This window comes from Taeniopygia guttata, chromosome 9 (assembly GCF_048771995.1).
Source record: "Taeniopygia guttata chromosome 9, bTaeGut7.mat, whole genome shotgun sequence".
In the NCBI taxonomy this organism is placed as follows: domain Eukaryota; kingdom Metazoa; phylum Chordata; class Aves; order Passeriformes; family Estrildidae; genus Taeniopygia; species Taeniopygia guttata.
The window spans coordinates 5,257,787-5,271,730 of NC_133034.1; positions in this window are offsets into that span (position 1 = coordinate 5,257,787).

Here is a 13,944-nt window from a genome sequence, read left to right on the forward strand (position 1 = left end):
CAAGCTCCTCTCAGGGGGAAACGCGTCAGAAGGAGAAGGGCAGGTTGATCCAGCCGGAGGAGAAACCAGCTTCAGGTGTTTTGTCCTCATTATCGCTTTCCCTGCGCAAAGCCGGTGGGGAGAGCAGGGGGACCCCACGCGAAACAGTCCTGAGGCTGGAGAAATAAATCCCAGCGCCCGGGGTGGTTTCCTGGGAGGGCTGGTGGGTCCCTGTGTGCGGTGCCAAGGACCGAGTCCCTCTCGGTGGCACCCCCGGGCCCCGCTCACCACGAGAGGGTGCCCGGAGCCCGTGGGAAGCGGCTCCCCAGGCGCTGCCGTGTCCCTCCCACCGCCCGACCCCGGGGTGGGGACCCTCGGCATCTGACCCTGCCCGGAGCAGGGTGACAATCAGCGCTGCAAAGATAAAAAGAGATCATTTGGGCTGTCAGCTTCCCGTCCCAGGACGGGTGGGTATCACTGGCTTTGGGGTGGCAAAATAAGCATCCTTGTTTTCCAGCTTTCTTTTTCTGCTCCCATCCCTGATTTTGCCAGAGCTGGGGCCAGGACAAGGCGTGAAGAGACCCTGTATTCCCCTCAGAGTTCGCCAAGCCCTTTTACCCAACATTCTATGGCAAGACATGGAAGTTTCAGCCTTACCACGAGAAAAGCTCAAGCAAACCAAAATCTGCTCCTCTCCCATCCTCCTCAGGAGCCCAGCGTGCCACTGACCTAATTTTTCAGGCAGTGCCTGACCTGCTCCCTACTCCATTTATTTTGCAGCAGCTGTGAGGCTCACTTTGTCATAACAACCCCCTCACGTAGCAGCTGTTCTGGCCACTGACTCCAGCTTTTCCCTACAGATTTGTCTCCACACAGCAAAACATAGTGGGGAAGATGCCTGACAAGTCTGAGCCCAGCCTGGAGCAGGGAAACACCCCTGCCCTGATGGCCCATACCATGGAGAGGGGAGGATGGTGACCCCCACAAGGGGAGGCAAAAGGCTCTAGTGGGTCAAAAGAGAATCTGGACCTTCTGCATCTACCTCTGGGGGCTGGACATTGCTGCCCCAATGGAATTGTTTAGATTAGAAAAGCTCTCTAAGACCATGGAGTCCAACTGTGCCCCCAGCACTGCCAAATCCAGCACTGACCAGCACCAAGTGCCACATCCACACTCTGTAAATCCCTCCAGGAATGGGGACTCCACCACTGCCCTGGGCAGCCCCTTCCAATGCCTGACCACCCCTTCTGGGAAGGAATTTTCCTGATATCCAATCTAAACCTCCCCTGCCACAGCTTGAGGCCGTTCCCTCTCCTCCTGTCCTGTTCCCTGGGAGCAGAACCCGACCACCCCCGGCTGTCCCCTCCTGTCAGGAGCTGTGCAGAGCCACAAGGTCCACCCTGAGCCTCCTTTGCTCCAGGCTGAGCCTCTTCCCAGCTCCCTCAGCTGCTCCTGGTGCTGCAGACTCTCCATGGACGCAGGTATTTGGTGGGAAATGACCACACACCCCCTCAGTGGCTGGAGCAGCCTCAGACCTGCTCAGCAGCACAGGACCTCTCCCCCCAGGCACCGCTGTCCTCCCTGGGTCTGGCCACCTCCAGCAAGCCCCTGCTGGATCTCAGACATGGGGAGGTGCCCCAGCAGAGCTGATTTGCTGGAGGGCAGGGAGAAACGATGCTGGCAAACCACGCTGCCGTTGTATTTCTCAATGGGCAGCTCTTGCAATAGGTAAGGCAAGAAAACAGCTGGTTCCTGCCCAGCCATGACCCCCGGGACCCCCAGGGGCTGCACGCCCTGCTGACCCACCCCACGCCTCATCCTGGTCTGTGCTCCAGGAAAAGCTCCCGGTTTTCCAGAGCAGGGAGCACTGCCCAAGCCATGGCAGCTTAAATAGCCATAGTGACACAAGAAAAGCTGACAATCTGAGTTTAAAGTCCAGTAATCTCTGACCATCGGACAGCACTGCTGACAGCTCCCAAACTTTTATCCTGCTGGAAGAGAAACTCAAGCCCTCAGACACATGTTCATCTCCAGCTTTCCTACACCAGCACTGCTTTTAAATCATGGGCTTGGGATTGTGCAACAGGAGTTAACAAAATGAGCTGCACGTGAGAAAATGGGGGTCTCTCGCCTCTTTTTGAGGATTCTCTACTGCATTTCACTTTCTTGGCAAGGAGCAGTTCATCCTGAAGATGAGTGCACAGGAGGGAAGTGATTTGTGGCGGAGTTGGGTTTCACATTCTTCTCATCATGCTCGGTCAGGGCGATAGGGTTGATGTTAAAGTGCCGGCAGGAGAGATCCCACATGGCAGGGTTTGGTTTGTTTTACAGCGTTTGGTTTGTTTTACAGCGTTCCTGTGCTTCATGCTCCTCCTCCAGTGGTCACGCTTCCCTGGCAAGGAATCAGGGGAAGGAGAACCCCTCATGCTGCTGGATGAGAGGCAATCAGCTACTTCAGGCCACAGCTCTCCATGTTCCCAGCAGCTCGCCCTCTAACCCAGCCCCTTCCCTCATCCAGAAGAAGCAGAATGGTTTGTCTTCATGTGAAACCTGTCCACCTTGCACGTTTCCAATGGCCAGAGTGAACTTTCACTGGTGCAGCAGTGCAGGAACTAAGACAAGTCCCTCTGTGGGGTGCTCACCTTATTCACAGAACTTCAGAACCCTCTGAAGCCACTTTCCTTCTGCTGGGGAGGTGATTGGGTCAAACTGCTTCAACATGACCACGAGGAAAGACTCTTTTGCCATATCCCCCTCCTCAGTTTCCACCGAGTGGTGGGCTGATCCTGTCTGGGGACAAGGTTCACTCTGCTTCACCACCCACCTTCAATCTGGCAGGGACTGAAGCACCTCATTTTCCTCCATGGTATCTCCAACCTGTCCTGCTCAATTATTTGTTGCCAACTGGGCTTTAAAAACACAGAGATCATGGGGAGGTTTGGGTTGGAAGGACCTTAAAACTCATCCCATTCCATGCCCTGCCATGGGCAGGGACATCTTCCATAGACCAGGTTGCTCCAAGCCCCATCCAACCTGGCCTTGGACACTTCCAGGGATGAGACAACCACAGCTTCTCTGAACTTTAAACTTGGAAATTATTTTCTTGAGCTGCTCTGCTGCCTCTATAAGACCTCAGAGTGCTCTGACAGCCACCACTGAATAGAAATTAATTTGCTGGGGAAGCAAACATGAAGCCCCTGGGCTTTCAGGAGGTTTCAGAATTGCAAGTACAAACGTTGTGCTGGGAATGTGGATTTAGAACCCCCTCCATGTCACCAGAGCCTGTCCCTGGGGGTGCAGAGCAGCACTCCAACCCCACCCCTGGAGGCCCCATTTATTCTCCAGGGCTGGTGGTGTGGCATGGGGGGAACTAGGACTGGAGTGGCATCAGTGGTCCCTGCCAGTGCCTGTGGCTGGGAATGCCAGAGCTGGGTTTGGTGTGTTTGGAGCAGGAACACTGCTCAGGGGAAGTGCACAGCTGTACCCGAAGAACAGGCTCAGCTGGCTCACAGCCTGACTGTCCTGGGCATGGAGAGTGATTCCATGGGGAACTGGGGCAGGGGGTTCACCAGCACCTCCTGGGGAGGGGACACTGCTGTCCCCACGCTGGAGAGGCCCATAGGGGATTTGCTTTTGGGACAAGCCACAGCTGAGTCCCAGAGCAGGAGGTGACACTGCCTGTCCTCCATCTGAGGCCACCACCAGCCCTGCAGGGCAGCCAGAGCTACGCCCAGGACTAGGAGTGAGGTCAAGGTGGGATGGAGGGCAGGGAGCTCCTCCGGGAGGTGACGGCAGAGCTGCGTGTCAGGGTTAAACCTTCCCTCCCGTGGTGCTGACTAATAAATACGTCAAGCAGCTCCATCCTGTATCCAAACCAGGCAAGGGCAGCAGCAGAAGCAAGGTGCATTCTGGAGGAATAAATGGGAAGGCAGGTTTTGCCAGGCTCTGAGTGCAAGGGAGGCTGTGGAGCCTGGAAAATGGGAGGCCGTGATTTTTGCCAGGCTGAGATTTTAGGAAGAGCAGGGAAGAAAGCAGAAGCTCCTCCACCTTTAAGAGCTGACAGGGGAATGGAGGAAATTCTTCTAAATGAGCCCTGGCTGGTGGTGCTTTGTGTCTCTTAAAACAACCACTTTCCTCTGCTTTTTCTGTTTCAAGTAACTCCTGTTTATTCTGAGACCACTTGAGTTTCACCATCAGTTAAGTCAATGCCATGAGGCTCTTCAGTGAAATATAATAATAATAACAATAACAATAACAACAACAACAACAACAACAATAATAATAATAATAATAATAATGATGATTATGCCATCAGAGGCTCTTCGGTTAAACTGGAGATGGCCTGAGGGGTGGATTATTTTGGTGGGAGAGGCAACTCTCCATTCTCCATGACACCTTTCCCACTTCTCCTTTCTCCCCAAGAGCATTTGGAGATGCCAGCCCCAAGGTGTCACGTGTGGGGCCTTTAGCTCAGGACATTCCAGAGGAGAAACTCTTCTGGCTGGTTAAAGGAGGAGGTGGGAGATTGGAATAAAGATTATTTATCCCACGCCCTGCCCAGCTGTGTTGTGCCATAGGCAAGGGCGGCGGGAAGGACGGGCTGACGCGCATCCCTCGGTGCAGGGCGGGTGCTGTGAACACCGGGGCTCACCCAGCACCCACAGGACCCCCCAGCCCTCACACCCTCCTGGCACTCTCTGAGCACAGTATTTCAAACAGCCAGATGTTTGTAGCCAAGCCAGAGCCCCGGCCTTCCCTGCAGGATGTGTTCTGCACACCAGAACAAAGAGACAGTCTTTGCCTCGGAGGATTTGCAATCTAAAGCATCAGTATCCTGTAGGAAAAGCAATTAAAGGAGGCAGACAAGGATCTGACAGGGCCATTCAAAGCAGGATTGCATTTCCTTGAGATTGCTTCAAGTGATCACAATGAGACAATCTAAATTACTTCTGCCCACTGCCAATAAACTGCACAGCTGGTAAATATTTCAGGAACAGTGCCCCTAAGCAAGGATTCTGCTGCCTGAAAAGGTAGAGTCAAATATTTATGTAAAATTCCCTAACCTCCACACCTCCATGGACTTACACCCTGGAGAGACAAACTTTTAACTTTTCCAGGCTCTCCTCTGTCTCACAATGGGTTGCAGGGCAAAGCTGGTGCATCCAGCAGCACCAAAACCTGCTGTTGCTTGTAGGAGCATCCTAAATCCCTGCAGTTCTGCAGAGCTGTGAGGGGTGAGACGTGGGACTGCATCAGACCCTGAGCAGCTCAAGGAGGGTGCTATCCAGAGGGACACCCCATGGCAAGGGGCTCATCCCAGCCCAGGCAAGAAGGTGGTGACATCTCAGCATCACCTGTCCCAGCTGGGTGTGACCCGGCCATCTCAGAAAAAGACAGCTCAGGTGTCCGCCTCCTTCTTCCCTGGGGAAGGCCTGGCAGGTGACACATCTCACACACGGATGTGTCACCGTGTGACACCCTCTAATTCACTGTGGGTGAGGAGTCTCTGCTCCCTGACAGACCAGGGACTGACGTGAGACACCCCAGGAGGAGCCAGAAGGGCTGGGATGGTCTCTGCGCTTTCGGGCATGGGACACCCAAGCGCACACATTGGTCACATCCCACTGGAAGCCCTCACTTCCTCCAAGAGCTCCTTATTGGGTATATCGTGGAATCCCAGAATGGTTTGGGTTGGGAGGGGCCTTAAAGCCCACCCAGTTCCACCCCCGGCCATGGGCAGGGACACCTCCCACTAGATCAGGCTGCTCCAAGGTCTGTTCAACCTGGCCTTGCAGGGATGGGGCAGCCACAGCTTCTGTGACCCTTAAACTTGGAAATTATTATCTTTCGCTGTTTTGCCTCCTTTAGAAGATCTCAGAGTGCTCTGGCAGCCACCACTGAATGGAAATTAAACTAAAAAAAGAAAAATATCCAAAGGCTTTAACGGCTCTTACCCCATTACATGACAGGAACTGGTCCAAGCACTGTGCAAAGATCACAGCTCTGATGTGATCCCTCCTGAAGCCGTTCTAAGGACAGTAAAACCACAAACTTTGGATGCTTGTAGGCTTCCCTCTTGAAAAAAAGGCTAAATTCAATAAAAAGAGGATAAGCGAGAGTGAATTCGGCACATCTCATTCCTAATATCTCTGGCTCTGACTGCACTCACACTGCTGCAAGTCCTGAAGCTCTGGGCATTGTTAAATATGGAATGAGAGTTATGTGTTTGCAAGGAAAATGCTTCAGTCTCCACTAATAAGCAGCAAAATATTTTTATTATAGTATATATTGACTTATTTAATGATGATGGCAACAGGAGTGCCAACAAAGTTGTGTAACCATCTCTCTTTTTTTTTTTATTTTGTTTTTCAGCTGCTCAGAAGTTTCATAAAAACTCCTTGTTTGGTTCGAAATCTTGCAGATCTCCCCGATGCTGGGGGGTGTCACAGCACGGTTTGGCTGTCACTGAGGAAGGGCCACCCCCTCCATAAAAGCCAGGCTGATTTCAGGCAGCAAACTCATCAGCACGCCTCAGGACAAAGCCATGAAAGCTGCTCTGCTCAGGCTGGCTCTGAGCAGGGCGCCGAGGTTTGGCAGCCACCAAACCCTGCTGCCAGGGGTTTAGTGGAGCCCAGCTGGGAATCAGGTTTGACAAACCCATTTCTGAATGTCCAGAGCAGATCTCTTTATTCCTCCTCTGAGGTTTCCCAAGGAGACACCGCTGCTACGAGGTCTTTACATCCATCCCCACACAAAACACCTTTGGAGGGTGTCTCTTCCCATGGGGTTCCCTCCAGCAGTGAGATTTAGCAGCTCAAACCCCAAAGTTAAGGTGAAGGCTTGGCCATACGTTGGTACTGGCAGCTCTGGCTCCATCCCGGGCGTCATTCCGGGAGGAGAAAGAGGGCGTTGCCCAGGGCAGGATGGAAAACTGCAATGTCCGTCGTACAAAAAGTGCTGGAAACTTTCTGTTTGGAGAAGCTGGAATCAAAACAGTGAGAAGCTTTCTTGGATCACAAGAGCCTCTCCAAACTCTGAGTGTGGGCAGGGAAGAGCTGATTTTGAGCTGCTATCGGCATGAGCCATTGCAAGTGAAATTTGTTTTCCTTGGAACAGGCAAGTCCAACTGGAACAATGGCTGGAATCGACATTTTGCAAGGCAAGATTTTGTTTCATCTTGAAAGGCTGCAACACCTTGAAATATTTTCCAATGGAAATGACTTTTTTTTTTTTTCCTGCTGGTAAACACAGGAGTCATCCCATCGCAGTTTCCATTCTTCTCTGGCCCTTCCCACTTCAGCAGGAGGGATCCATGGAGCCACATGCAGGAGCAGTGGAGAGCCACCCAACCACCCCATCCAGGGGGTCACCCTGGGCACAGCTCATGGAAACACCTATTTTAATGTGGGAAATGGAGGGCAAGACAGTGGGATGTGTTTTGGGCTGAGGAGCCATAAGACCTTGGGGGAAGGCCAATAAATAAGGAGAAAAACAGTTCTGAAATGTAACATATCACAGAATAGGTCAACAGGAGAGCCAGGGATGGTTTTTAAAGTTCTTGGTTTCTACCTGACAGGAGCAGGAGGCTTCTTTGCATCTCCTCTGTGGAGTGGGTGGGAGCAAGTTCCTGTGTACCCACATACAGAGCACAGGAGGAGCACTGGAGAGAAGCCAAAACCCCTGACAGTTTTCTATGAAGAAATGGAAGGAAAACAAGTAACAGCTGAGAAATCTGAGTGTTGCTTTGTTGTAGTTTCAGGTTTCTCATATCTGGAGAACTCAAGGAACTTCCAACCCCTCCTATCTCCAATCCAGGCTAAAACTCTGTTCTTGAAAAGCTTCATCAGCAGAAGCATGTTGCAGTCTCAGGTTGGCTGAAGCATTATCCTTTCACAATTTCAAAACATTTCCTTTAGATCATGGCTTTTTTAGCACTATGTGATTAGCTCATATTCCTAAACAATCATTTCTGAGCAAAATAATCTGCTGCTGTTTCCTTTCAAAAATGGGCTGAGGACTCTGAAACATCTTCCTCCCCTCATCCCCCTCCCCCCCCCCATGTTCTAAGTGATTGTGAAAAGCTTTGGGTTTGAAACAAAAGGTGTCCCTTTTGTCCTTCCTCTTTTGAAACAATTATCACAAATGGGAAAAAGTCACAGTATTCCAGTCAAACGTGCTGGAAAGAGGATCCTTTCTTTCCTCTTCTCCTTTAGGAGATAGGACAAGGGGGAACAGCTTGGAACTGAGAGAGGGCAGGGTTAGATGAGATATTGGGCAGAAATCCTTCCCTATGAGGAAGGTGAGGCCTGGCACAGGGTGCCCAGAGAAGCTGTGGCTGCCCCTGGATCCCTGGAAGTGTTCAAGGCCAGGTTGGACAGGGCTTGGAGCAATCTGGGACAGTGGGAGGTGTCCCTGCCCATGGCAGGGGGTGGCACTGGATGGCTTTAATGTCTCTTCCAAGCCAAGCCACTGTGTGATTCCATGATCCTTTAAGAACATCCTGATGGTGACGATGCTTCAGCTCCCAGACCACCCCACACCTCGTGTCCCCCTGGCTGTGCTGGGGATGGGCTGGAGGAAGGAGCCACTCAGCAGCACATCCTTGGACCCAGCCCAGCCCACACAGTGCCTGCTCGGGGTGCCAGCCCTGCAATGTCAGCAGGGGAGCCCGACTGCTCCCAGGAGCCAGGTCACACAAGGGAGTGAGCCTGGAGCAAGGAGCAGGTGTGGTGAGAAGCTGCCAGCTCCCATGACACACATTTTGCCTTCACACTCCACCTGAGCCACTTCAGAGCCACCCGCCAGGTGACTGAGAGAGTGACTGAGTGACTTCTCAGCCTCTGCCACGGCTGCACAGCCTCACCCTAGAAAATGAGGCAGATGTTTATTTTTACAGGGAAATCAGTAAATTGTTCTGACAGTCACGATGGAGCACTCCCACCCAGAAGAACTCCCTTGACCAATCGTCTTCCTGATGGGCTTGACTTTACTTACCTTAGAAATTGTTTTGAATCAGGAACATTGTGTTCCTCGTCTGTATCTGCCAGCTGACAGTCAGATGGAGGATCTGTCATAAGGTTTGGATTCCAGAGCAAAAGGCACAGCTGAGATCCCACCAGCTGGATCCATACTGGCTGGCTGCACAGGGAGCCCACTCCAGCTCTCTCTGACATGCCAGCACAGAGCTGTAAGGGGAGATACATTCCAGTGTAAAAAGGATGTGGCCAACGGTGGTCCCCTGAAGCCCTCCCAAAATCCATCATTTCAAGAGCTGCCAGCTCACGGAACAAGCTGCCTGTTTTCCCTTGGAAGTGGCATTTTAAAGGTTCCCCACACCCTGAGCAAAAGGAGAGGGACAGGACTTGCTGTTCTTTAGGGAAGAAACTCCCCTGAGCTACTCACCTGAAGGAGGACCATGCACTGCTGCTGTAGGGATGGGGTGGTAGAGGCCACTGGGGGAGTTTGGCCAGCATTTGGAATTGCAGAGTTATCCTTGAGCTCCCTGCCTTCTTCAGAGCACCTCATGAGCTGGAGTTAAGGAGAATTGGCATCACCTGGCAGGGGTGGGCACCATTTCACCAGAACAATGGGAAGCTGATGGACATCACCATGCTTTTTGGGGCCAGCTGAGCTCTTCACAAGCAGCTTGTGGGGTGATTTCAGTGGGGGCTGCCCAGCCATCCCATCCCAAGCACTTCCCTTCTTTTGGTGAGGAGCCACTGAAGTCTTACCCCATTCAGACTCCAGCATCACTGACACCCCAGGGACACCAGGAGCCCCACAGCCCAGTGCTCCCCTCAGCACCATGAAGGGAAAAGCTCTGACTCACACCCAAAGACATGTTCAAAGTCTTTTCATCCACATGAGCTCTATAATTTCAGCAAGGGGTCATTTCCTCAATGCCTGTTCCTGTGTTTGACCTCTGGCTTTGCTTTTCCTTCTTTTGCAAAGCCACCCCTCAGCCCAGGTCACACCAGTGAGAAATGTCAACCCACTTCTGGGAACCGCTCCCTGAAAAGTGCCCACCTCTGTTATCTCTGTGTTGACACGCTGCTGAAGGAGCCTCTTGACTGGAAACACTCAACTGGGATGAGAAATGGGACATCCCATCCTGCTCCTGCCTCCTCCCTGCTCCTGTGGGGAATGTCTGTAGGAAACACAACCCCGTCCCTCACAGTCGGGACGCTCAATGGCGAGATTGGCTGTCCTCATCACCAAGGCACCAAACATCAGACAACAGCTTTCCTCACGTGAGGTTTTATTCCACATGTGAAACACAATGAGCCTGGAAAGACAAAAATAGTGGTTTAAATTTAGGTAGGATAGACTGAGAGGCACCGTCGACACTTCCCCTTCCAGCGACAGCAGTCTGCAGCCAGGAGGAAGCAAACAAAACAGGAGGAGAAGCCGCCAGGCCAGCTGTAGGATGCAGTTGTTGAGGAGATAGCCAAGGAAAGATGATAGCATGATGTTTGTCCCCTGGAGACTCTCTGGACAATGCCTGACTCATGGTTTGCTGCCTGCTCCCCTGCTAGAGCGAGCGGGGCAGGGGATGGAACATAACTGAGATAGGTGGAGCACAGCAGTTCCTCTCTCGCATGACTCAGGCTGTGCCTCCTCCCATCCCCAGAGGGCCTGGCGTTTGGGGTCTTACAGGGATTCAAGCTGCCCTCTCTGTGGGCTCTTGATGTAAGCAGGAGGCCGTAGGCACCTGGAGACTCATCTCCTTTTCCAGTCCCACCAGGTTTGCTCTCAGATGAACGATGTCAACTCAAACCCAGTCTGGGCACAAACAGAACAGCAGGAGAGGGATGGGAAGATGCCACAAGGAATTGAGGCTCAGTCAGTTCCCCTCTGCTGCCACAAACAGCAGTGCAGACCTTGCCTGGTACATCCGTGCATCAGGAAGCAGATTCCTAACTCACCCAAATTAGGGGAAATTTACTCCTTCAGAGGTTGCTGGTGCTGGCACTGGCAGCAGCTGCTGCCCCTCCAAAATGCTGAGGAAGACCCAAGGACGGGCACATCCAACCTGTCCTGTCAGCCAGGAAAACTCCCAGGAGAGATGCCAAGGATATGATGAAACCTGGGGCTAAGAGGAACCTAGAGAGGAAAGATCACAGCCTGGTGTGGGCAGAACCCATCAGAGAGGTGGGTACAGGCAGCAGCTCTCTGGCACTTGAATGCAGTTGGTGCCATCCAGATGGACAAAGTTTCTGAGTTTTCACGGAGCAGCGCTGAGCCATGGTCTGGAGACAGATCCTTGGGAAAATAACTATTGATGTAAGACACGAGGCATCCTCCTCCCAGGTCATGGGCACAGAGGGGTTGAAAGAGCAGGATTTGGCTCTCTCTTTGTTCCCCAGGCCCCCAGCCTTTCCCTGCCTCCTCCAGCCTGTGTGCCCAGAGCCAGCCCTGATCCTTGATGCAGCCAGGACATTTCACAAGAGCGTGGCAGCACCAAACTGGGAGGAATCGTTCTGTGAACAGCCTGTCCAGAGCTGTTGGCCTCCCCAGCTGGACGCCAGCCCGGGACTCCTTGTTCTGCAGCACCAGAGATAAGAGGCACAGCCACTCACGGAGCGCTGAGCGACAGCCAACATCTCTCCTGGAGGGACCAGCCTTGGGAACATCACCTTCAGCACCCAAATTCCCAGGCAGGAGAGCAGAAGGTTGTGCCCCTCGTCGTGAGGAGGGCACCAGTGCCAAGGCAGGGGCTGCACGTTTCCCACCAGCACCCACGGGGGTGGTTCTCCTCCCAGAGCCCGTGGCCACATTCCAGGGCACGCCAGGGCATGGCAGTGCTCTCTCATGGGAAGGAACAACCTTGTTGGGGACACAATACTGGGTTGGGGTCTCACTGGAGCGTGGGTTGTTCTGGCTACCTTTGCCACAGTCCAAAGATGCTCCATATGGAGAGTTTGGGACAGCTGCGGTTCCCTGGGGGTGCTGCAGGCAGATCATAGAGCCAGTGAATCCCAGGATGGTTTGGGTTGGGAGGCACCTTAAAGACCATCTCATTCCAAAGCCCTGCTTTGGGCAGGAGGAATATCTTCCACTAGACCAGGTTGCTCCAAGCCCCATCTGCATGGGGTGTGCAGGATGCTGTGCTTTGACTGCCAGCTTGGTGTTGGAAGCATTCCTGGGAATCACACAGGAATGGTGAGGACATAAGACCCAGAGTGTGATGTGGGGTTTGATTTAACACACTCAGCATTTATATGCTGAGGTCCTTTAAGAAGCAATTTATCATTCTTTGCACAAAAACATACCCTCTCCTGCTCCTGCCATGCTGTCCAGGAGCACATGGGTTCCTAGGTCAGCATTTCCCTCTGCAGCACCGAGTCTCTTTCTATTTGCTGGACAGCAACACAATTCACAGCAACAGAATCTATGGCACGGGACAAACCCAACAGGTGTGGGGTGCAAAGAGGGAAAGCAGACCTGTAGCTCCTTAGGGCAGAGCCGTCCCCATCACACAGTGCCAAGTCTCAAATGTTTTTTGGCCTCTTTCACAATCCCCATCCCAGAAATTCTCACCTGGGCTATTGGCACCTCTTCAATTCAGAAAGGTGCCAGGACAGGGGATTTTTGAAGCCTTCATGGATAATTCCCTTTTTCTTGGGCCAGGTGATACCGGGACGTTCTCCTGCAGCGTCCAAGAAGAAAGGTAAACAGGACACTTGACGGATTAAAACAGAGGGTGTGTGCTCTTCCTTGGCAAGTATTTTGAAAAGGCTGACTGGAATGCTGGTATGGCTTCCTCTGGACTGGGAATGTCCCCTGCCACTGCTGGGACTTGGGTTGGGACCAAAGAGGCGGCTGTGTTGGTAACACAGCTGGAGGAGAGGAGACATCTGGGTGGTGGGTTCTATTTTCTCCCACTTTTACATGTGTACAAGAAACTCTTGTAGGAAGGGTTCTCCTCGGGAAGGATTCAGGAAGAAAATTAATTATTTCAGCAGAGAAAAGCCCAAAGCAAGTGTACACACAGGTAAAAGCAGATCCAAACAGGTTTTGCTCCCAGATTCAGTTCCTCAATTAAATGGGAATGTCTTCCACTCAAGCTCAATGGAAAACAGCAGAAATGAGACCAATAAGAGGCAGAATTTGAGGAAACTTTTTTTTTTTTTTTTTTTTTTTTAATCAAGCACCATGGATTCAAGAAGAGGAATGGGTTTCTAAAGAAGCTGTGGCTGCCCCATCCCTGGAAGTGTTCAAGGTCAGGTTGGATGGGGTTTGGAGCAAGCTGTGATAGTGGCAGGTGTCCCTGCCCGTGGCAGGGTGTGAAATGAGATTTAAGGTTCTGTCCAACCTAAACCAGTCTGGGATTCTGTGTTCCACATCCACAATGGAACAGAAAGGACAGGTCCCTTCCCACCCAAAGCATTCTGTGATTCCAGGGCTTAATGCTCCAGGTGGAACGATGGTTCTGTGAAATGGAAACCAGTGACTCAGTCCTATGCCAAGCGAGGACCAAAGAGCCACTGCCCCAGCTAGCTTTGTGCCAGCTTGGCTGTGCAGACAGTGAAACACAGGTGCCAGAGGGGAAACCCCTGTGTCCCACAGCAGGACATTCCATGGCTTCCCATGACCAGGGAGGGATGGATATCTAATGTGCAATCTGTTGGTCCCTTTTCCCGAGGAGCTTGGGAGTGTGGTGGTCCTTTTCTTTTCTTTTCCATGACAGATGGAAATGAATTAGGTACAAGTACAATATTTTCCCTGCTTCATTGTTTCCAAACCCTTCCAGAAGCTGAGTTTCCAAAGAGAAGAGTGGATTGGCATCACCTTAATGAAAACTAATTAAATATAATTATTTAGCCCTTGGAAAATATTCCGGCTCCACCAGGAACACCCTGCAGTTGGCTTTTAAAAGGCAGGAAGAAAGTCCTTTTCCAGAAGCAGGTTTTCATATCAGCTGGTGTGGTGGGGAGAGCTTCTCATTGAGGTCTTTCATGCTCA